We start from the raw sequence: 24,239 nt of genomic DNA on the forward strand, positions 1-24,239 counted from the left end.
AGAGAAATGCAAATCAAAACTCCAATGAGGTACCACCTCACACCAGTCAGAATGGCCATCATTAAAAAGTCTACAAATAAAAAATGCTGGAGAGCGTGTGGAGAAAAGGGAACCGTCCTACACTGTTCATGGGAATGTATATTGGTGCAGCCACTATGGAGAACACTATGGAGGTTCCTCAAAAAACTAAAAATAGAGTTACTATATGATCCAACCATCCCACTCCTGGGCATATACCCAGATGAAACTATAATTCAAAAAGATACACGCACCCCCTATGTTCATAGCAGCACTATTTACAATAGCCAAGACATGGAAACAACCTAAATGTCATCAACAGATGAATGGATAAAGAAGATGTGGTATACATATACAATGGAATATTACTCAGCCATAAAAAAGAATAATGCCATTTGCAGCAAAATGCAGCAACTAGAGATTATCATACTAAGTGAAGTAGGTCAGAAAGAAAAAGATAAATACTATATGATATCACTTATATCACTTAAAATATGACATAAATGAACTTGTCTACGAACCAGAAACAGAGTCACAGACATAGAGAACAGACTTGTGTTTGCCAAGGCGGAGTGGGGGTGGAGGAATGTTGGATTGGGAGTTTGGGACTAGCAGACACAAACTATTATATAGAGAATGGATAAACAACAAGGTCCTACTGTGTAACACAGGGAACTCTATTCAATATCCTGTAATAAACCATAACAGAAAAGAATAAGAAAAAAATATATATATGTGTGTGTGTGTGTGTGTATGTATGTATATGTGTGTATATATATATATATATAACTGAATCCCTTTGCTGTACACCAGAAAGAAATACAACATTATAAATCAACTATACTCCAATTAAGAAAAAAAACCGTTCGGAGCCACGGAGGAGAGCACAGCAACAGGGTTGCGGAGGGCAAAGCGGAGAGATTCCCGCACAGAGGCTCAGGGCCGAGCAGCACTCATCAGCCCGAGAGGCTTGTCTGCTCACCCGCCAGGGCGGGTGGGGGCTGGGAGCTGAGGCTCGGGCTTCGGTCGGACCGCAGGGAGAGGACTGGGGTTGGCAGCGTGAACACAGCCTGAAGGGGGTTAGTGCGCCACGCCTAGCCGGGAGGGAGTCTGGGAAAAAGTCTGCAGCTGCCTAAGAGGCAAGAGACTTTTTCTTCCCTCTTTTTTTCCTGGTGCGTGAGGAGAGGGGATTCAGAGCACCGCCTAAACGAGCTCCGGAGACGGGCGCGAGCTGCAGCTATCAGCGCGGATCCCACAGCAACAGGGGTGCAGAGGAAAAAACAGAGAGATTCCCACACAGAGGCTCAGCGCTGAGCAGCACTCAGCAGCCCGAGAGGCTTGTCTGCTCACCCGCCAGGGCGGGCGGGGTTGGGAGCTGAGGCTCGGGCTTCGGTTGGATCACAGGGAGAGGACTGGGGTCGGCGGCATGAACACAGCCTGAAGGGGTTAGCGCACCACAGCTGGCTGGGAGGGAGACCGGGAAAAAGTCTGCAGCTGCCGAAGAGGCAAGAGACTTTTTCTGGCTTCTTTGTTTCACGGCGCGCAAGGAGAGGGGATTCAGAGCACCGCCTAAACGAACTCCAGAGACGGGCGCAAACCACGGGGATCAGGGCGGGCCCCAGAGACAGTCATGAGACACTAAGGCTGCTGCTGCCGCCACCAAGAAGCCTGTGTGCGAGCACAGGTCACTCTCCACACCGCCCCTCCCAGGAGCCTGTGCAGCCCGCCACTGCCAGGGTCCTGTGATCCAGGGACAACTTCCCCGGGAGAACGCACAGCACACCTCAGGCTGGTGCAACGTTACGTTGGCCTCTGCTGCTGCAGGCTCGCCCCACCTCCTCCGTACCGCTCCCTCCCCCCGGCCTGAGTGAGCCAGAGCCCCCGAAGCAGCTGCTCCTTTAACTCCGTTCTGTCTGGGCAGAGAACAGAAGCCCTCAGGCGACCTACACGCAGAGGCGGGTACAAATCCAAAGCTGAACCCCGGGAACTGTGCGAACAAAGAAGAGAAAGGGAAATCTCTCCCAGCAGCCTCAGAAGCAACGGATTAAAACTCCACAAACAACTTGATGTGCCTGCATCTGTTGAATACCTGAATAGACAACGAATCATCACAAATTCAGGAGGTGGACTTTGGGAGCAGGATATATTAATTTTTCCCCTTTTCCTTTTTTTGTGAGAAGTATATGTATATGCTTCTGGGTGAGATTTTGTCTGTATAGCTTTGCTTTATAATAGCTTTATTTTACTTCAATATATTATATCCTCTTTCTTTCTTTGTTTCTATACTTTCTCCCTTTTACTCTGAGCCGTGTGGATGAAAGGCTCTTGGTGCTCCAGCCAGGCATCAGGGCCGTGCCTCTGAGGTGGGAAAGCCAACTTCAGGACACTGGTCCATAAGAGACCTCCCAGCTCCACGTAATACCAAATGGCAAAAATCTCTCAGAGATCTCCATCTCAACATCAAGACCGAGCTTCACTCAACGACCAGCAAGCTACAGTGCTGGACACCCTATGCCAAACAACTAGCAAGACAGGAACACAGCCCCATCCATTAGCAGAGAGGCTGCCTAAAATCATAATAAGGGCACAGACACCCCAAAATACACCACCAGACGTGGACGTGCCCACCAGAAAGACAAGATCCAGCCTCATCCACCAGAACTCAGGCACTAGTTCCCTCCACCAGGAAGCCTACACAACCCACTGAACCAACCTTAGCCACTGGGGACAGATACGAAAAAAAACAGGAACTAAGAACATGCAGCCTGTGAAAAGGAGACCCCAAACACAGTAAGATAAGCAAAATGAGACAACAGAAAAACACACAGCAGATGAAGGAGCAGGGTCAAAACACACCAGACCTAACAAATGAAGAGGAAATAGGTAGTCTACCTGAAAAAGAATTCAGAATAATGATAGTAAGGATGATCCAAAATCTTGGAAATAGAATAGACAAAATGCAAGAAGCATTTAACAAGGACGCAGAAGAACAAAAGAGGAACCAAGCAATGATGAAAAACACAATAAATGAAATGAAATATACTCTAGATGGGATCAATAGCAGAATAACTGAGGCAGAAGAACGGATAGGTGACCTGGAAGATAAAATGGTGGAAATAACTACTTCAGAGCAGGATAAAGAAAAAAGAATGAAAAGAACTGAGGACAGTCTCAGAGACCTCTGGGACAACATTAAACGCACCAACATTCAAATTATAGGGGTCCCAGAAGAAGAAGAGAAAAAGAAAGGGACTGAGAAAATATTTAAAGAGATTATAGTTGAAAACTTCCCTAATATGGGAAAGGAAATAGTTAATCAAGTCATGGAAGCACAGAGAGTCCCATACAGGATAAACCCAAGGAGAAACACGCCAAGACACATATTAATCAAACTGTTAAAAACTAAATATAAAGAAAACATATTAAAAGCAGCAAGGGAAAAACAACAAATAACACACAAGGGAATCCCCATAAGGTTAACATCTGATCTTTCAGCAGAAACTCTGCAAGCCAAAAGGGAGTGGCAGGATATACTTAAAGTGATGAAGGAGAAAAACCTACAACCAAGATTACTCTATCCAGCAAGGATCTCATTCAGATGTGATGGAGAAATTAAAATATTTACAGACAAGCAAAAGCTGAGAGAGTTCAGCACCACCAAACCAGCTTTACAACAAATGCTAAAGGAACTTCTCTAGGCAAGAAACACAAGAGAAGGAAAACACCTACAATAACAAACCCAAAACATTTAAGAAAATGGGAATAGGAACATACATATCGATTATTACCTTGAATGTAAATGGATTAAATGCTCCCACCAAAAGACACAGACTGGCTGAATGGATACAAAAACAAGACCCATATATATGCTGTCTACAAGAGACCCACTTCAGACCTAGAGACACATACAGACTGAAAGTGAGGGGATGGAAAAAGATATTCCATGCAAATGGAAATCAAAAGAAAGCTGGAGTAGCAATTCTCATATCAGACAAAATAGACTTTAAAATAAAGACTATTACAAGAGACAAAGAAGGACACTATATAATGATCAAGGGATCGATCCAAGAAGAAGGTATAACAATTGTAAATATTTATGCCCCCAACATAGGAGCACCTCAATACATAAGGCAAATACTAACAGCCATAAAAGGGGAAATCGACAGCAACACAATCATAGTAGGGGACTTTAACACCCCACTTTCACCAATGGACAAATCATCCAAAATGAAAATAAATAAGGAAACACAAGCTTTAAAGGATACATTAAACAAGATGGACTTAATTGATATTTATAGGACATTCCACCCGAAAACAACAGAATACACATTTTTCTCAAGTGCTCATGGAACATTCTCCAGGATAGATCATATCTTGGGTCACAAATCAAGCCTTGGTAAATTTAAGAAAATTGAAATCGTATCAAGTATCTTTTCCGACCACAACGCTATGAGACTAGATATCAATTACAGGAAAAGATCTGTAAAAAATACAAACACATGGAGGCTACACAATACACTACTTAATAACGAAGTGATCACTGAAGAAATCAAAGAGGAAATCAAAAAATACCTAGAAACAAATGACAATGGAGACACGACGACCCAAAACCTATGGGACGCAGCAAAAGCAGTGCTAAGAGGGATAAACCCAAGGAGATTGTATTGTATAGCAATACAAGCGTACCTCAAGAAACAGGAAACATCTCGAATAAACAACCTAACCTTGCACCTAAAGCAATTAGAGAAAGAAGAACAAAAAAACCCCAAAGCTAGCAGAAGGAAAGAAATCATAAAGATCAGGTAAGAAATAAATGAAGACTCCCTCTTGCGAGAGCACCAGAATCACAACTAGCTGCTGGACAATCATTGACAGGAAGACCCTGGACTTCACCAAGGAGGATACCCCACGACCAAGGACAGAGGAGAAGCCACATTGAGACGGTAGGAGGGGCGCAATCAGAGTAAAATCAAATCCCATAACTGCTGGGTGGGTGACTCACAGACTGGCGAACACTTATACCACAGAAGTCCACCCAATGGAGTGAAGGTTCTGAGCCCCACGTCAGGCTTCCCAACCTGGGGGTCCGGCAACGGGAGGAGGAATTCCTAGAGAATCAGACTTTGAAGCCTAGTGGGAATTGATTGCAGGACTTTGACAGGACTGGGGGAAACAGAGACCCCACTCTTGGAGGGCACACACAAAGTAATGTGTGCATCGGGACCCAGGGGAAGGAGCAGTGACCCTGGGGGAGACTGAACCAGACGTACCTGCTGGTGTTGGGGGGTCTCCTGCAGAGGCGAGTGGTGGCTCTGTTTCACCGTGGGGATAAGGACACTGGCAGCAGAGGTTCTGGGAAGTTCTCCTTGGTGTGAGCCCTCCCAGAGTCTGCCATTAACCCCACCAAAGAGCACGGATAGGCTCCAGTGTTGGGTTGCCTCAGGCAAAACAACCAACAGGGAGGGAACCCAACCCCACCCATCAACAGTCAAGTGGATTAAGGTTTTACTGAGCTCTGACCGCCTCAGCAACAGGGAGGGAACCCAGCCCCACCCATCAACAGTCATGTGGATTAAGGTTTTACTGAGCTCTGACCGCCACAGCAACAGTCAGCTCTACCCACCACCAGAGCCTCCCATCAAGCCTCTTAGATAGCCTCAACCACCAGAGGGCAGACAACAGAAGCAAGAAAAACTATAATCCTGCAGCCTGTGGACCAAAAACCACAGTTACAGAAAGATAGAGAAGATGAAAAGGCAGAGGGCTATGTACCAGATGAAGGAACAAGAAAAAACCCCAGAAAAACAACTAAATGAAGTGGAGATAGGCAACCTTCCAGAAAAAGAATTCAGAATAATGATAGTGAAGATGATCCAGGACCTCGGAATAAGAATGGAGGCAAAGATTCAGAAGATGCAAGAAATGATTAACAAAGACCTAGAAGAATTAAAGAACAAACAAACAGAGATGACCAATACAATAACTGAGATGAAAACTACACTACAAGGAATCAACAGCAGAATAACTGAGGCAGAAGAACGGATAAGTGACCTGGAAGACAGAATGGTGGAATTCACTGCTGCAGAACAGACTAAAGAAAAAAGAATGAAAAGAAATGAAGACAGCTTAAGAGACCTCTGGGACAACATTAAACGCAACAACATTCGCATTATAGGGGTCCCAGAAGGAGAAGAGAGAGAGAAAGGACCAGAGAAAATATTTGAAGAGATTATAGTCGAAAACTTCCCTAACATGGGAAAGGAAATAGCCACCCAAGTCCAGGAAGCGCAGAGTCCCATACAGAATAAACCCTAGGAGAAACACGCCACGACACACAGTAATCAAAAAACACGCCAAGACACATAGTAATCAAAGTGGCAAAAATTAAAGACAAAGAAAAATTATTGAAAGCAACAAGGGAAAATCGACAAATAACATACAAGGGAACTCCCATAAGGTTAACAGCTGATCTCCCAGCAGAAACTCTGCAAGCCAGAAGGGAGTGGCATGATATACTTAAAGTGATGAAAGGGAAGAACCTACAACCAAGATTACTCTACCCGGCAAGGATCTCATTTAGATTTGATGGAGAAATCAAAAGCTTTACAGACAAGCAAAAGCTAAGAGAATTCAGCACCACCAAACCAGCTCTACAACAAATGCTAAAGGAACTTCTCTAAGTGGGAAACACAAGAGAAGAAAAGGACCTACAAAAACAAACCCAAAACAATTAAGAAAATGGTCATAGGAACATACAGATCGATAATTACCTTAAATGTGAATGGATTAAATGCTCCAACCAAAAGACACAGGCTTGTTGAATGGATACAAAAACAAGACCCATATATATGCTGTCTACAAGAGACCCACTTTAGACCTAGGGACACATACAGACTGAAAGTGAGGGGATGGAAAAAGATATTCCATGCAAATGGAAATCAAAAGAAAGCTGGAGTAGCTATACTCATATCGGATAAAATAGACCTTAAAATAAAGAATGTTACAAGAGACAAGGAAGGACACTACATAGTGATCCAGGGATCAATCCAAGAAGAAGATATAACAATTATAAATATATATGCACCCAACATAGGAGCACCTCAATACATAAGGCAACTGCTAACAGCTATAAAAGAGGAAATCGACAGTAACACAATAATAGTGGGGGACTTTAACACCTCACTTACACCAATGGACAGATCATCCAAAATGAAAATAAATAAGGAAACAGAAGCTTTAAATGACACAATAGACCAGATAGATTTAATTGATATATATAGGACATTCCATCCAAAAACAGCAGATTACACGTTCTTCTCAAGTGCGCACGGAACATTCTCCAGGATAGATCACATCTTGGGTCACAAATCAAGCCTCAGTAAATTTAAGAAAATTGAAATCATATCAAGCATCTTTTCTGACCGCAACGCTATGAGATTAGAATTGAATTACAGGGAAAAAAACATAAAAAGGACAAACACATGGAGGCTAAACAATACGTTACTAAATAACCAAGAGATCACTGAAGAAATCAAAGAGGAAATAAAAAAATACCTAGAGACAAATGACAATGAAAACACGACGACCCAAAACCTATGGGATGCAGCAAAAGCGGTTCTAAGAGGGAAGTTTATAGCTATACAAGCCTACCTAAAGAAACAAGAAAAATCTCAAGTAAACAATCTAACCTTACACCTAAAGAAACTAGAGAAAGAAGAACAAACAAAACCCAAAGTTAGCAGAAGGAAAGAAATCATTAAGATCAGAGCAGAAATAAATGAAATAGAAACAAAGAAAACAATAGCAAAGATCAATAAAACTAAAAGTTGGTTCTTTGAGAAGATAAACAAAATTGATAAGCCATTAGCCAGACTCATCAAGAAAAAGAGGGAGAGGACTCAAATCAATAAAATCAGAAATGAAAAAGGAGAAGTTACAACAAACACCGCAGAAATACAAAGCATCCTAAGAGACTACTACAAGCAACTTTATGCCAATAAAATGGACAACCTGGAAGAAATGGACAAATTCTTAGAAAGGTATAACCTTCCCAGACTGAATCAGGAAGAAACAGAAAATATGAACAGACCAATCACAAGTAATGAAATTGAAACTGTGATTAAAAATCTTCCAACAAACAAAAGTCCAGGACCAGATGGATTCACAGGTGAATTCTTTCAAACATTTAGAGAAGAGCTAACACCCATCCTTCTCAAACTCTTCCAAAAAATTGCAGAGGAAGGAACACTCCCAAACTCCTTCTATGAGGCCACCATCACCCTGATACCAAAACCAGACAAAGACACTACAAAAAAGAAAATTACAGACCAATATCACTGATGAATATAGATGCAAAAATCCTCAACAAAATACTAGCAAACAGAATCCAGCAACACATTAAAAGAATCATACACCACGATCAAGTGGGATTTATCCCAGGGATGCAAGGATTCTTCAATATACGCAAATCAATCAATGTGATACACCATATTAACAAATTGAAGAATAAAAACCATATGATCATCTCAATAGATGCAGAAAAAGCTTTTGACAAAATTCAACACCCATTTCTGATAAAAACTCTCCAGAAAGTGGGCATAGAGGGAACCTACCTCAACATAATAAAGGCCATATATGACAAACCCACAGGAAACATCATTCTCAATGGTGAAAAACTGAAAGCATTTCCGCTAAGATCAGGAACGAGACGAGGATGTCCACTCTCACCACTATTATTCAACATAGTTCTGGAAGTCCTAGCCACGGCAATCAGAGAAGAAAGAGAAATAAAAGGAATACAAATTGGAAAAGAAGAAGTAAAACTGTCACTGTTTGCGGATGACATGATACTATACATAGAGAATCCTAAAACTGCCACCAGAAAACTGCTAGAGCTAATTAATGAATATGGTAAAGTTGCAGGATACAAAGTGAATGCACAGAAATCTCTTGCATTCCTATACACTAATGATGAAAAATCTGAAAGAGAAATTATGGAAACACTCCCATTTACCATTGCAACAAAAAGAATAAAATACCTAGGAATAAACCTACCTAGGGAGACGAAAGACCTGTATGCAGAAAACTATAAGACACTGATGAAAGAAATTAAAGATGATACCAACAGATGGAGAGATATACCATGTTCTTGGATTGGAAGAATCAACATTGTGAAAATGAGTATACTACCCAAAGCAATCTACAGATTCAATGCAATCCCTATCAAATTACCAATGGCATTTTTTACGGAGCTAGAACAAATCATCTTAAAATTTGTATGGAGACACAAAAGACCCCGAATAGCCAAAGCAGTCTTGAGGCAAAAAAATGGAGCTGGAGGAATCAGACTCCCTGACTTCAGACTATACTACAAAGCTACAGTAATCAAGACAATACGGTACTGGCACAAAAACAGAAACATAGATCAATGGAACAAGATAGAAAGCCCAGAGATTAACCCACGCACCTATGGTCAACTAATCTATGACAAAGGAGGCAAAGATATACAATGGAGAAAAGACAGTCTCTTCAATAAGTAGTGCTGGGAAAACTGGACAGCTACATGTAAAAGAATGAAATTAGGATACTCCCTAACACCATACACAAAAATAAACTCAAAATGGATTAGAGACCTAAATATAAGACTGGACACTATAAAACTCTTAGAGGAAAACATAGGAAGAACACTCTTTGACATAAATCACAGCAAGATCTTTTTTGATCCACCTCCTAGAGTAATGGAAATAAAAACAAAAATAAACAAGTGGGACCTAATGAAACTTCAAAGTTTTTGCACAGCAAAGGAAACCATAAACAAGACGAAAAGACAACCCTCAGAATGGGAGAAAATATTTGCAAACGAATCAACGGACAAAGGATTAATCTCCAAAATATATAAACAGCTCATTCAGCTCAATATCAAAGAAACAAACACCCCAATCCAAAAATGGGCAGAAGACCTAAATAGACATTTCTCCAAAGAAGACATACAGATGGCCACGAAGCACATGAAAAGATGCTCAACATCACTAATTATTAGAGAAATGCAAATCAAAACTACAATGAGGTATCACCTCACTCCTGTTAGAATGGGCATCATCAGAAAATCTACAAACAACAAATGCTGGAGAGGGTGTGGAGAAAAGGGAACCCTCTTGCACTGTTGGTGGGAATGTAAATTGATACAGCCACTATGGAGAACAATATGGAGGTTCCTTAAAAAACTAAAAATAGAATTACCATATGACCCAGCAATCCCACTACTGGGCATATACCCAGAGAAAACCATAATTCAAAAAGACACATGCACCCGAATGTTCATTGCAGCACTATTTACAATAGCCAGGTCATGGAAGCAACCTAAATGCCCATCAACAGACGAATGGATAAAGAAGTTGTGGTACATATATACAATGGAATATTACTCAGCCATAAAAAGGAACGAAATTGAGTCATTTGTTGAGACGTGGATGGATCTAGAGACTGTCATACAGAGTGAAGTAAGTCAGAAAGAGAAAAACAAATATCATATATTAATGCATGTATGTGGAACCTAGAAAAATGGTACAGATGAGCCAGTTTGCAGGGCAGAAGTTGAGACACAGATGTAGAGAATGGACATATGGACACCAAGGGGGGAAAACTGCGGTGAGGTGGGGATGGTGGTGTGCTGAATTGGGCGATTGGGATTGACATGTATACACTGATGTGTATAAAAGTGATGCCTAATAAGAACCTGCAGTATAAAAAAACAAACAAAACAACTAATACTAAACTTTCATTGGGTTATTTGTATGGAAAAATGTTAATATAAATGTTTCAGACATTACATGAAATTTCTAAAAATCTTATATTTGTATTTGTATGGAAATATGTATGGAAATATGTTAATATAAATGTTTCAGACATTACATGAAATTTCTAAAAATCTTATATTTGTATTTGTATGGAAATATGTATGGAAATATGTTAATATAAATGTTTCAGACATTACATGAAATTTCTAAAAATCTTATATGTTCTGGTATAATGTTATAAGTAATAATCCTAGTTATTACTTTAAAATGTATATCTCAGAAATAACTAATTTTCTTGTCAACTGCATTATTATGAACTTTCATCAAATCTTTAACCGTGGTCATTTTTAAGGCTTTTGTCATTTACAGACAGTTCTGGGTGTACTCTGATGCTTTTGCAAATATGTTCCTATAAAAGGGTTTCATCTTCACGAAATTCATGGAAAAGACTCTGACAAGTACAGGTTTCAGGTAACTGACTGTACTGCTGAACTGAATGAATAAGCATTTTCAGAACTCTAATGAAAAACTTATGAATTCATAGAAGTGCTAACAAAATATGAAGATAAAAAAAAATGAATTACATGGGACTGAGTGAACTGATGAGGATGAGTATAATTTTTGTGACTTTCTGTCTGAATTAAAAAAAAAAAAAATCCCACAAGGACTCAGAGGCAAAGAATATACAAATCAATTTCCACTGCAAAGTAAAGGAGCTGTTACAGTGGAGGATTACTGGACTGAATGTCAATATTATGACATAGTACGAGTGTGTTTCATGTTTGGTAATTGCAATCATTGTTGCTTTTGTTGTGGTCATCCATGTACAATGCTTGGTGTCAGTCTATTTATCTCTTGTAAAAATAAAATACAGTGTGTGTGTGTGGAAAAAAAAAGAAATAAATGAAAAAGAAATGAAGGAAACAATAGCAAAAATCAATGAAACTAAAAGCTGGTTCTTTGAGAAGATAAACAAAATTGATAAACCATTAGCTATACTCACCAAGAGAAAAAGGGAGAAGACTCAAATCAAGAGAATTAGAAATGAAAAAGGAGAAGTAACCACTGACACTGTAGAAATACACACGATCATGAGAGATTACTACAAGCAACTCTATCCCAATAGATGGACAACCTGGAAGAAATGGACAGATTCTTAGAAATGCACAAACTGCCGAGACTGAACCAGGAAGAAATAGAAAATATGAACAGACCAATCACAAGCACTGAAATTGAAACTGTGATTAAAAACCTTCCAACAAACAAAAGCCCAGGACCAGATGGCTTCACAGGTGAATTCTATCAAACATTTAGAGAAGAGCTAACACCCATCCTTCTCAAACTCTTCCAAAATATTGCAGAGGGAGGAACACTCCCAAACTCATTCTACGAGGCCACCATCACCCTGATACCAAAAGCAGACAAAGATGTCACAAAGAAAGAAAACTGCAGGCCAATATCACTGATGAACATAGATGCAAAAATCCTCAACAAAATACTAGCAAACAGAATCCAACAGCACATTAAAAGGATCATACACCATGATCAAGTAGGGTTTATCCCAGGAATGCAAGGATTCTTCAATATATGCAAATCAATCAGTGTGATACACCATATTAACAAATTGAAGGAGAAAAACCATATGATCATCTCAATAGATGCAGAGAAAGCTTTCGACAAAATTCAACACCCATTTATGATAAAAGCCCTGCAGAAAGTAGGCATAGAGGGAACTTTCCTCAACATAATAAAGGCCATATATGACAAACCCACAGCCAACATTGTCCTCAATGGTGAAAAACTGAAACCATTTCCACTAAGATCAGGAACAAGACAAGGTTGCCCACTCTCACCACTATTATTCAACATAGTTTTGGAAGTGTTAGCCACAGCAATCAGAGAAGACAAAGAAATAAAAGGAATCCAAATCGGAAAAGAAGAAGTAAAGCTGTCACTGTTTGCAGATGACATGATACTATACATAGAGAATCCTAAAGATGCTACCAGAAAACTCCTAGAGCTAATCAATGAATTTGGTAAAGTAGCAAGATACAAAATTAATGCACAGAAATCTCTTGCATTTCTATACACTAATGACGAAAAATCTGAAAGTGAAATTAAGAAAACACTCCCGTTTACCATTGCAACAAAAAGAATAAAATATCTAGGAATAAACCTACCTAAGGAGACAAAAGACCTGTATGCAGAAAATTATAAGACACTGATGAAAGAAATTAAAGATGATACAAATAGATGGAGAGACATAGCATGTTCTTGGATTGGAAGAATCAACATTGTGAAAATGACTCTACTACCCAAAGCAATCTACAGATTCAATGCAATCCCTATCAAACTACCACTGGCATTTTTCACAGAACTAGAATAAAAAATTTCACAATTTGTATGGAAACACAAAAGACCCCGAATAGCCAAAGCAATCTTGAGAACGAAAAATGGAGCTGGGCGAATCAGGCTCCCTGACTTCAGGCTATATTACAAAGCTACAGTAATCAAGACAGTTTGGTACTGGCACAAAAACAGAAATATAGATCAATGGAACAGGATAGAAAGCCCAGAGATAAACCCACGCACATATGGTCACCTTATCTTTGATAAAGGAGGCAAGCATATACAGTGGAGAAAAGACATCCTCTTCAATAAGTGGTGCTGGGAAAATTGGACAGATACATGTAAAAGTATGAAATTAGAACACTCCCTGACACCATACACAAAAATAAACTCAAAATGGATTAAAGACCTAAGTGTAAGGCCAGACACTATCAAACTCTTAGAGGAAAACATAGGCAGAACACTCTATGACATACATCACAGCAAGATTCTTTTTGACCCAGCTCCTAGAGAAATGGAAATAAGAACACAAATAAACAAATGGGACCTAATGAAACTTAAAAGCTTTTGCACAGCAAAGGAAACCATGAACAAGACCAAAAGACAACCATCAGAATGGGAGAAAATATTTGCAAATGAAGCAACTGACAAAGGATTAATCTCCAAGATTTACAAGCAGCTCATGCAGCTCAATAACAAAAAAACGAACAACCCAATCCAAAAATGGGCAGAAGACCTAAATAGACATTTCTCTAAAGAAGATATACAGATTGCCAACAAACACATGAAAGGATGCTCAGCATCATTAATCATTAGAGAAATGCAAATCAAAACTACAATGAGATATCATCTCACGCCGGTCAGAGTGGCCATATCATCAAAAAATCTAGAAACAATAAATGCTGGAGAGGGTGTGGAGGAAAGGGAACACTCTTGCACTGTTGGTGGGAATGTAAATTGATACAGCCACTATGGAGAACAGTATGGAGGTTCCTTAAAAAACTACAAATAGAACTACCATGCGACCCAGCAATCCCACTACTGGGCATATACCCTGAGAAAACCATAGTTCAAAAAGAGTCATGTACCAAAATGTTCATTGCAGCTCTATTTACAATAGCCAGGACATGGGAGCAACCTAAATGTCCATCAACAGATGAATGGATAAAGAAGATGTGGCACATATATACAATGGAATATTACTCAGCCATAAAAAGAAATGAAATGGAGGTATTTGTAATGAGGTGGATGGAGTTAGAGTCTGTCATACAGAGTGAAGTAAGTCAGAAAGAGAAAAAGAAATACACTATGCTAACACATATATATGGAATCTAAGTGGAAAAAAAAAAAAGGCCATGAAGAACCTAGTGGCAAGACGGGAATAAAGACACAGACCTACTAGAGAATGGACTTGAGGATATGGGGAGGGAGAGGGGTGAGATGTGACAGGGTGAGAGAGTGTCATGGACATATATACACTACCAAATGTAAAATAGATAGCTAGTGGGAAGCAGCCGCATAGCACAGGGAGATCAGCTCGGTGCTTTGTGACCACCTAGAGGGATGGGATGGGGAGGGTGGGAGGGAGGGAGATGCAAGAGGGAAGAGAAATGGGAACATATTGTATATGTATAACTGATTCACTTTGTTATAAAGCAGAAGCTAACACACCATTGTAAGGCAATTATACTTCAATAAAGATGTTAAAAAAAAAAAAAAAAAGAGTCATGTACCATAATGTTCATTGCAGCTCTATTTACAATAGCCAGGACATGGGAGCAACCTAAATGTCCATCAACAGATGAATGGATAAAGAAGATGTGGCACATATATACAATGGAATATTACTCAGCCATAAAAAGAAATGAAATGGAGGTATTTGTAATGAGGTGGATGGAGTTAGAGTCTGTCATACAGAGTGAAGTAAGTCAGAAAGAGAAAAAGAAATACACTATGCTAACACATATATATGGAATCTAAGTGGAAAAAAAAAAAAAGGCCATGAAGAACCTAGTGGCAAGACGGGAATAAAGACACAGACCTACTAGAGAATGGACTTGAGGATATGGGGAGGGAGAGGGGTGAGATGTGACAGGGTGAGAGAGTGTCATGGACATATATACACTACCAAATGTAAAATAGATAGCTAGTGGGAAGCAGCCGCATAGCACAGGGAGATCAGCTCGGTGCTTTGTGACCACCTAGAGGGGTGGGATGGGGAGGGTGGGAGGGAGGGAGATGCAAGAGGGAAAGGATATGGGAACATATGTATGTGTATAACTGATTCATTTTGTTATAAAGCAGAAACTAACACACCATTGTAAAGCAATTATACTTCAATAAAGATGTTTAAAAAAAAAAAGAAAAAAAAAAAAAAGAAAAAAATCCTGCGGGTTATATTTTCCATGCATTCAGTTACCTCTTTTGCTGCCTAGGCATGTTCTTTGTTATGATCTTCTTTACTTTGCCCATCATTGTTTCCTGTTGCATAATTCTAAAGCACAAAAAAAAGGGTAAGTACAGCCATAATCTCCGAGAAAATGTTTAAAACTGTACTTGCCTCTTCTTGTGAGCCAAAGAGAGGTAAGAGAAAGCCTCAAAACAAAAACAAAAACCTACATAAACAGACGCAGTCATTCTTATAAAGAAGACCTTTGACACACATTGTGGATAGAGAAGTATTTACATTAAAATAAATATGTATGACATTAAGAATACTTTTTAAAAAAAAGTTTAGAATTTTAAGGACTCCAGTTTTACAAAAGATAAAGGACGTGTAAGGGATTTTTCCAAAGGTGTTGACGAGAACGTTGGTATCTCAGTCTTACTGAGACACTTCAGTCTCTGACCTCTGTACAAAGACCCGATCAGGGCACTAGAAGTTAGATCGTGTGTCTCACTGACATATATACCCAGGCTGCCAGTGTGAAATAGTTGATGTTTTGCTTTGGGTATTAAATAAATAATAAACCTTTTATAAACACCATTTACTAAATAAACATTTTCACTGGGAAGAGAACATATATAAGCTTTTGTACTAGTTGATTTAATTATAACGAAATCAGTGAGGTCAAAGTCAATGAGATCAATTTTATAAGCTTGATGGGCAAACTCTATAACCATGAGAAAGTTTTTAACTTCAAATTAACAGTTTTCTATAGCAAACATGCTCAGCACATTCAGTCTCCTAGGGAAGCTTTACAGAAATTGAAGTTTTGATATTTCACAGAGGATGCCAATATAAACTTTTAATAAGGAATATCACAGCAGGACTTCTTACAAACAATCTAGTCAGGAACTCAATTTCAAGATAGAATAATTAGTAGAGATTTAAATTTAAGTTAAATCTTTATCCTTCCTAACTAACATCCTCTATATTCTGGCTTGACATGTAAATATACTTTGCTGTTCTTCACTACAAAAAGAAAGTGAAAGTAGCCCGATGCTTTACATTAGCAAAAGTCCTTGTGCCAATAAGCTTTTCCCCTTAAAGTTCCTCATTTAATACCACTATAATTAATGAGGTTTTAAAAATTTTAGGCTTTAGAAAAATTAAGGCTGAATTAAAGTAGTTAAGACTTTTAACTTTCTATTTCTGTACCAGTCTGAAGTTAATACAATCTAGGGCAAATGATTCTCTCTTTCTCTTAGAGATAAATGATCCTCTCACCTCCTCCCTTCCAACTACTTCATTCCTCATCCCTATACCTTACTCATCAACTGGAGGGTCAAATTCCCAAGTCTAACTATTGATTTGTTTCAACCAGGTAACTTAAGATCATATGCTCATATTAGTCATCCACAAGCATAAATAAGATTCAATAACCATTTCATAAAAAAACATTTCTTTAGAAATCATTATCTTGTCTAATCTAAACAATCTTAGATCACACACCATTTCTTCGTGTATTCCATCTCTTAAAACCTGCCTGCTGTTTTTCTTCCACGTTCCATAAATGTGTAATGTCCATGGCAGGAGCATTCTCTCTCTGACCAATGGCAAACCAGATGGTGGCAGGGGAAAAGATCATGGTCCTCTTTAATCTTAAAGGTCAGGGAGCAAACCTCCCAAACATGTAAGCAACTCATAATAAAACCTATTGTGTGTAATTTATCAAAATTTCAAAACATTTTAAAAACGTTTATTTTTCGCTTGATTCACTTCTTGGAATAACAAGCTACTCACAATGAAACCTATTAGGTGTAATTTATGAAAATTTCAAAACATTTTAAAAACTTTTATTTTTGGCCTGATTCACACCTTGGGATAACAAAATGCCATTTATTTTCATCTTAGAAATAATGTATAACTATAATTAGAAAAGGAAGTTCTAAGCTTAAGTAATCAGAATGCAGAAGTCCCTTCTCTGCCTGGAAGGAATTTGCATTCTAGTGGAGGAAGAGACGACGATAAACCAGACACTCAATGAATTACAGGGGATAAAGGCTATGATTTTCTTTGCCCATTTCTGAATCTGATTTTGTGTCACTGAAATTCCGTATCCGGAACTGTATAGTACAAAGCTGAAATAATTCCTTTTTTTCTTTCAATATTCCTTTTTTTCTTCCCTCTATTTTATTGGATTTGTATTAGCTCTCTGGTAGATTGAACCAGTGTCTTTCTGGAGAACAGTATGTAATCTTTCCTCTTTCACTCTATTCTGAGTTATTAGCCTATAAGAAAATTACAGTATTTCTATAAGGGTATCTGTCCATATTAAGGTTTTGTGAAAACTTTCCTGTTTGTTTGCACAGACTTGCAAATTCTTTGTGATTTAACCTCACTGGCTTGACATTTCACTAGTGAAAAAAATACTATTATCAGCACATTTGATATTTTACTGTGTATTTACTACATCAATAATTTGTGACAAATGTTAAACAAGATAAGTCATGCACCGATCACTGAGAAACAATATTGTTAGACTGCTCCACAGAGCCCATTTATCCCTGCCTCTCTGTTTCTGTCTCTAATCCACTCCCGTTTCTATACAAAAAACCTTCTTGTCCACAGTCAGATAAAGCCTTAAATTTTCATTAGTATTATGCGTAGTTCAAAACTATTAAGGCCGCTCTCTGGAAAGGCTTGCTGCATTACCCTGTATTCACATTAGCCACCATCAACCACCTGCACAGCCATTCTTTGAACACATACTCACTAAGATTGTACCCTCTCACACCCCATGTACCACTCAGCATCCAAGACCACTTTCAGGCCATTACTCACCTAACCACCTAGTCACTGCTCCTTGGACGCCCATCCAGCGTGGCTGTCCAGCCCTCTACGCTTCCTCATGCATGAATTTCAAGTTGCCCTTCCTCATCCTGTGGACACTTTGCTCCTGACTCACAGTCTCCTCTTTGTCTCAAGTGGTGCCATCATCTAACCTCCATGAGAGGGTAAAGAGGACCTGAATAATGAGGAAGTACTGAGAAGTGGTGGAGTGACTGAACTCTTTGTGCTTCCATTCTTAAATCCCTAATACCAACCTAGACTTGAAATCTAAAGGTAATGGTATGGTATGATTCATCATTTCATTTATGTAAAGTGAAGTGCTTATTAAATGACCCACAAAGAGGCAAAGGAGCATACCCGGTAAGACCCTGGGCTTTGCAATGGGTAAGACCTGTGTTCACACTCACTTACTACTATGAGATCCTCAACAAGATACTTATCCTGTCTAAACTGTACTTTCCTTCCCTATAAAATAGGGAAAATAAGAGTTTCTACCTCACTTAACACAGTGCCTCACTTATGATGAATGCCAGAAAATTTTAACGATTGTTATATATGCATGATTATTATTACTGACATTTAAAAGTCATTAAATACTTCTATTTACTGTCAGTTCTCATATACCTTCATGACAACTACCGCTCTCCTAACTGTGGGTATTAATTGTACAGAAAACAGAACTTATATCTTCACTACAGGGGAGGAAGGAAATCTTGCATAAGATTGCAGTGCAAAGACATTCACATTGTGAAGCCTAAATGTCACAATGTTGTGGTGAACAATATTCAGTAATCAAAATTACTTTGGGAATGGTGAAATGTGTTGTTTTAAGGCATGGGCGCTTGTCTAATAGGCAATTTAGATTCTTCTGACATGATGGATAGGATGGTTTTATTATTATTTCCTAATAAGTTTTTACTTAGTCTTGAAAGTTGGGATTTAGTTATGTTTTTCCTTTTAGATACCTTGCAAATATTTCAAAAACTTGAGGCAAATTATGCTCTAAATTTCAAAATTAAAGCAACTAGTTTCTTTCAATACTGAAACATATAACTGAGATACTTTCCCTATTTTTTCCCCATTGCCAATTAGCAATAATACAGATGAAAAATCTAAAAAAGTGATTATCCATTTATATTCCCAAGAAGGCAATGGTGTTCATCCTCAAAATCTGCACACAAATCAAGAAAATAGCAAGTACCTAATACACATACTGAATTAAAATTTTTTTCAACAACTCAAATGTTGAAAGTGGAAAAAGAATTTGAGTATGGTACTTCACTAGTTGGATCACTGGTACCAAAGAAGTTGGAATGTACTTCAGGAGGTGGAAACACCTTTGTTGTTGTTGTTGTTTTTGGATTATTGTTGCTTCTAGTGATTTGGGGTGATGACTCTGTCAGGGTTGTCCACAGGCACTGTCTTTTTCAAAGCAAAGACTAAGGTTTCTCCCAGAAGAAGGAATTGAGCCCCAAGACTGCAATATAGAAACCTTGCCTAGTTTCCAGCCTGCGTGTCTTGCCCAGTGGAGTTCAGACTCAAGACTGCAATATCATCTCTAACCTGAATCCCCAGCCTTCTGTTCTGCCCCGAAGATTTCAGACTTGTCTGCCCAACAACCTCATGAGCCAATTGCTTAAAATAAATCTCTCTCTCTCTATGTAGATTTCCTATTGCTTCTGTTTTCTCTGGAGAACCCTAATAGAGTTGCCATTGGTCAAAATAAATAAATAAAGTAGTCTTACCCAAGCTGTTGTGTAATAAACGTGTAGCTGTTTGCCTAAGGTTTGGGGTGAAAAGGAAAATTATGCTACAGCCAAAAGTGGCACACGATCTAGACTGAATAGTAGAAGTCACTGAAGCAAACATAACTGTTTCGTAAATAGTTATACTGGAACACAGGCACACCCATTCCTTACATAATGTCTATGGCTCTTTCATATTACAACAGCACACTTGAGTGCATGCCACAGAGACCCAGAGACTGCATGGCACACAAAGCCAAATATTTACTACTGGCCCATTAAAGGACGAGTTTGCTGACCCCTGAACTACATCAGACTGTGAGGATTTTCTCACAGGCTGGTCCCCCTTTAAGTTTTGCTTTCCACCCTTTTCTCAGGCCTCTCTCCCATTAGACACTCAACCCTTCAAATCTTTACTGCAATCTCAGGGTGCCTCATTTCAACTCAGGGTTTTCTTGAAAATTCAAAACTTCAGTTTTTCGTACAAAGTCATTCACCTGGTCCTTGCTTACCCTGGCTATGTCCAGGAGTCCTAAAATTTCCTATCCATAATATCCTTAGGGCATTTTCAGAAACACCACCACCAAAAGCACTAGAAAGGTATTAGGCCATTCCTGTAGAAGCAGAAGCAAAATCATCACATTTTTTAGAAAATTTCTTTTGTTTCTGACCTATCTCTTTCCCTTATCAATGTGCATTAATCTAAATCTGGCATTTTATATCTACATACATGTCAGAAGTTACAAATTTAATAGAGAACAGTGGAAAGGGCCACAGGAAAAGGTAAGGAAGTGGGAGAGGCATTTTATAGTTAATTAAGTTATATGCAATTCAAATTTTTCTAAACAAAAATATACAGGATAAGGTCAATTTTCTCCTAAATAGAAATGAATTTGCAAAGCCCTATGTTTATTATCTGGCTTCTACTCACTTTGCTTCTGTCAAACAGCTTGTTTTTCATGACTGTTAATGGAAGCAAATGAAATGTGCATTGCTTTTTAAAAATTCAGAATTGGTAATTTATTTTTTGAAGCTTTAATGATCATCTAGCCTGATGCTTCTCCAATGGGCATTTGCATATGCCCTGGGGATGCTTGGCTGGTATATCAATAGGATATAGAAGTCATGAGATAAAAATAGCAAGGCTTCCTAGGAGAACATTTTTCCTAATGTTATTCCAATAGTTCAAATGGAAAATAGCATTATATTAAGACAAATACATATGTAAGAGAACAGAAGACAAATAAGGCAGGATATTTTAAGATGAATGAGACAGAGAATATTGTACTTTCAGGGATGCTTTAAGGCCTCCAAGGCTCATGGGTGATGCATACTTTTTCTTTGCTATTGGGGTACTGGGATGGAAAAGTTGTGAAAAAACTGTTCCATAGCCAGCCATGTTGCCTCCAAATATAAACAGCAGACACAATGGTTGTTTTTTCAAGAGTTCATTTAAAACATAGTCCATAAGAGTGCTTAAAATATCATTTTATTTGGTCTCATTCCTGCCAAGTTACCTGTCTAAAACACGTTTCACCTTTCTTCCCATCTAAGTTGCATTAACCTAGCTCAGAATTCACTCACCCAACAAGCTCTCCCAAACAACTCCAATCCAAAGTGATGTTTTTCTTTGGAACTCCAGCACTTCCTTTCTATACCGTTTTAAAATAATCTAGTTTCTTTAAAAGTAATGTGTGTTCACTATTGAAAACATATAAAACACAGAAAAATATAAAGAATATTAAAATTGCCTATAAGAGCCTCCACCCAGTGGTTAGTGTTTTTAAGCTTCTTTCATAATATTTTACATTTGCAAAGTTATACCTTGAGATTATATTGATGGTATACTATTTTTTTTCACCAAATGACAACCATTTCTCCCATCATTTCCCCCAAGCTTTATCTAAACACATCCCATAGTATTAGACATTTCATGTCTTGTTTTTTACCTATTAACTCTATTACAGTCATTCACTTGCTCATGAATTCATTCTTGTAACACTCAGTAGTCAACTATAATGTACCAAACTTTGTGCTTACGTGTTTTCTTTCCCATACTAAATTAACTTATGGATAATGACCACTTTTTAAATTGTCCCCATATTTCTGAGTATAGATTTAATCAAATGAGAAGTATACAGTAAGTATTTGAGAATGAGCTTACCAAAATTTCATTTATCCTCAACTTTTTGGAAACATTCTTTTACATCAAGGTGCATCTCAAATTGTGCATGTTGACTACTGACCACCTTTTAATAAAAAGGTAGGAAGTCCTTAAAGAATTGTCTCAAATGTTTCCTTTTAAGCTTGCAATTTTTTAAAAAAATACATTTATTTATTTATTTTTGGCTGCGTTGGGTCTTTGTTGCTGCATGCGGGCTTTCTCTAGTTGCGGTGAGCGGGGGCTACTCTTTGTTGTGGAGCGCGGGCTTCTCATTGTGGTGGCTTCTCTTGCTGCGCAGCACAGGCTCTAGGCACGCAGGCTTCAGTAGTTGTGGCACGTGGGCTCAGTTGTTGTGGCTCGCAGGCTCTAGAGCACAGGCTCAGTAGTTGTGGCGCACGGGCTTAGTTGCTCCGTGGCATGTGGGATCTTCCTAGACCAGAGATGGAACCCACGTCTCCTGCTAAGAATCCGGGAAGCAGATTCTTAACCACTGTGCCACCAGGGAAGTCCCTAAGCTTGCAATTTTGATCACTGTCTATCAAAGGATCAAGGTTAATCATTTGTGGCAACATATGGTAGACAAGGAGTCAAAGTCTGTACCAAGCTTAACACCTGTGCACCCAGGCCAGGTGCAGGAGCAGAGAGGGCAATAAAATTAATGAAGTAGACTCTAAAGAAACCGCTGTGTTTTGAAGGCCATGACAATCTTCAAAGATTATGCAGGCAACACATGATGTTGGGAAATCTTGTGAGGTAGAAGGAGAACAACGATGAGGAATCAGTAGTAACTGGGGGTGTCAGGTAAACTGACAGGCCTCATCAGGGATTTGTCCACTGGTGGAAGGACAGTGTTCCTGGCCTTATGAAACAGGAGAGGCTTCAGCATGGCCAAGGGAACATTCTGATATCTTGTATTATACAATAACTTCTTTCAATCCTGACTATGAGTAGGGGAGGAGGACGTGCTATCTGAAGCTGACCCTCCTCCAAACTACCAGCTCTTGTTCATTTCCTCTAACAAAATCATCGTTCAGAAAAAAGAGACTCAGGAAATATTTTTTGTATTAAGAGGGGCCTGTATGTGTTCTGGAATGGGGCTCTTTTTATTTAGTTGCTCAACTCTGAGAACAAAAGAAGCAATGTGAAAAGGTCAGGTTACTCATTACCCTCTCTTATCTACTCAGTGTCTCAATTTATGCCATACTTTCTTGTGCCCAAAATAGCAACCACCACAGAAGGCAATAAGCACTTCCTTTGAACTTGTAATTTATGTGTAATGCTTGCGTCATGATTATCAGCATATAAATTCTGGGTAGTCCAGTTGTCGACCATGCTGTCATCTAAATAAAAATATTTTGTTATTTCAGTGTCCTTCCTTGACAAAGTACTATAAAGCTAGAGAACACCACAAATTAAAATGTTGATTGGAAAAGAGCCAATTCATTTCAACAGAATAAGATCTGAGACTCATAAAATATTTTAAGTGACTTCACAGAGATGCAGACATGTGCACTTGAAGATGCTGAAGCTCTCCCAGTACCTACTGAAGCACCCTCTTCTTAGCTTGGATTACAGTCACCCCCTCACTCTCCTCTCTTGTGCTGAAAGCACACATTACCTAGTCAGGGGAAAACTACACTTAGGATTTATAAGTAGTCTCAATTACTTAAAGAAAGAAATGTCACCCAGGATTTCTGTTTACATTTTTGTTATTTTTCTTTCTTATTATCAAATGTATATAATATGGAATAGGCTCATTGAGGAGAATTTGGAAAATGCAGGAGGAAGATATGAAAAACTGATCAGTCACATAAAAATATATTACCTAGTGATAATCACTGTTAATATTTCAATTCATTTTCTGCTAATCTTTCTTCAAGTATATTTCTTTATACACACAGATAGCTTTCTTTTTTAAATACCTTCTTTTG

At 38.7% G+C, this 24,239-nt stretch overlaps 1 protein-coding gene and 1 long non-coding RNA gene across 2 annotated transcripts in view; both read left to right on the forward strand.

Annotated features, from left to right (window-relative positions):
• Positions 1-24,239, forward strand: part of LOC309647379 (membrane cofactor protein-like) — a 212,086-nt gene that overhangs the window by 118,663 nt on the left and 69,184 nt on the right. The window lies entirely within an intron of this gene.
• On the forward strand, positions 4,828-5,916 carry LOC309655907. The gene is made up of 2 exons (XR_014261046.1): positions 4,828-5,520; positions 5,596-5,916. It is a non-coding gene; the product is annotated as an uncharacterized lncRNA (long non-coding RNA).

Source organism: Balaenoptera physalus (assembly GCF_965194825.1).
Source record: "Balaenoptera physalus genome assembly, chromosome: 1".
NCBI classification, from domain to species: domain Eukaryota; kingdom Metazoa; phylum Chordata; class Mammalia; order Artiodactyla; family Balaenopteridae; genus Balaenoptera; species Balaenoptera physalus.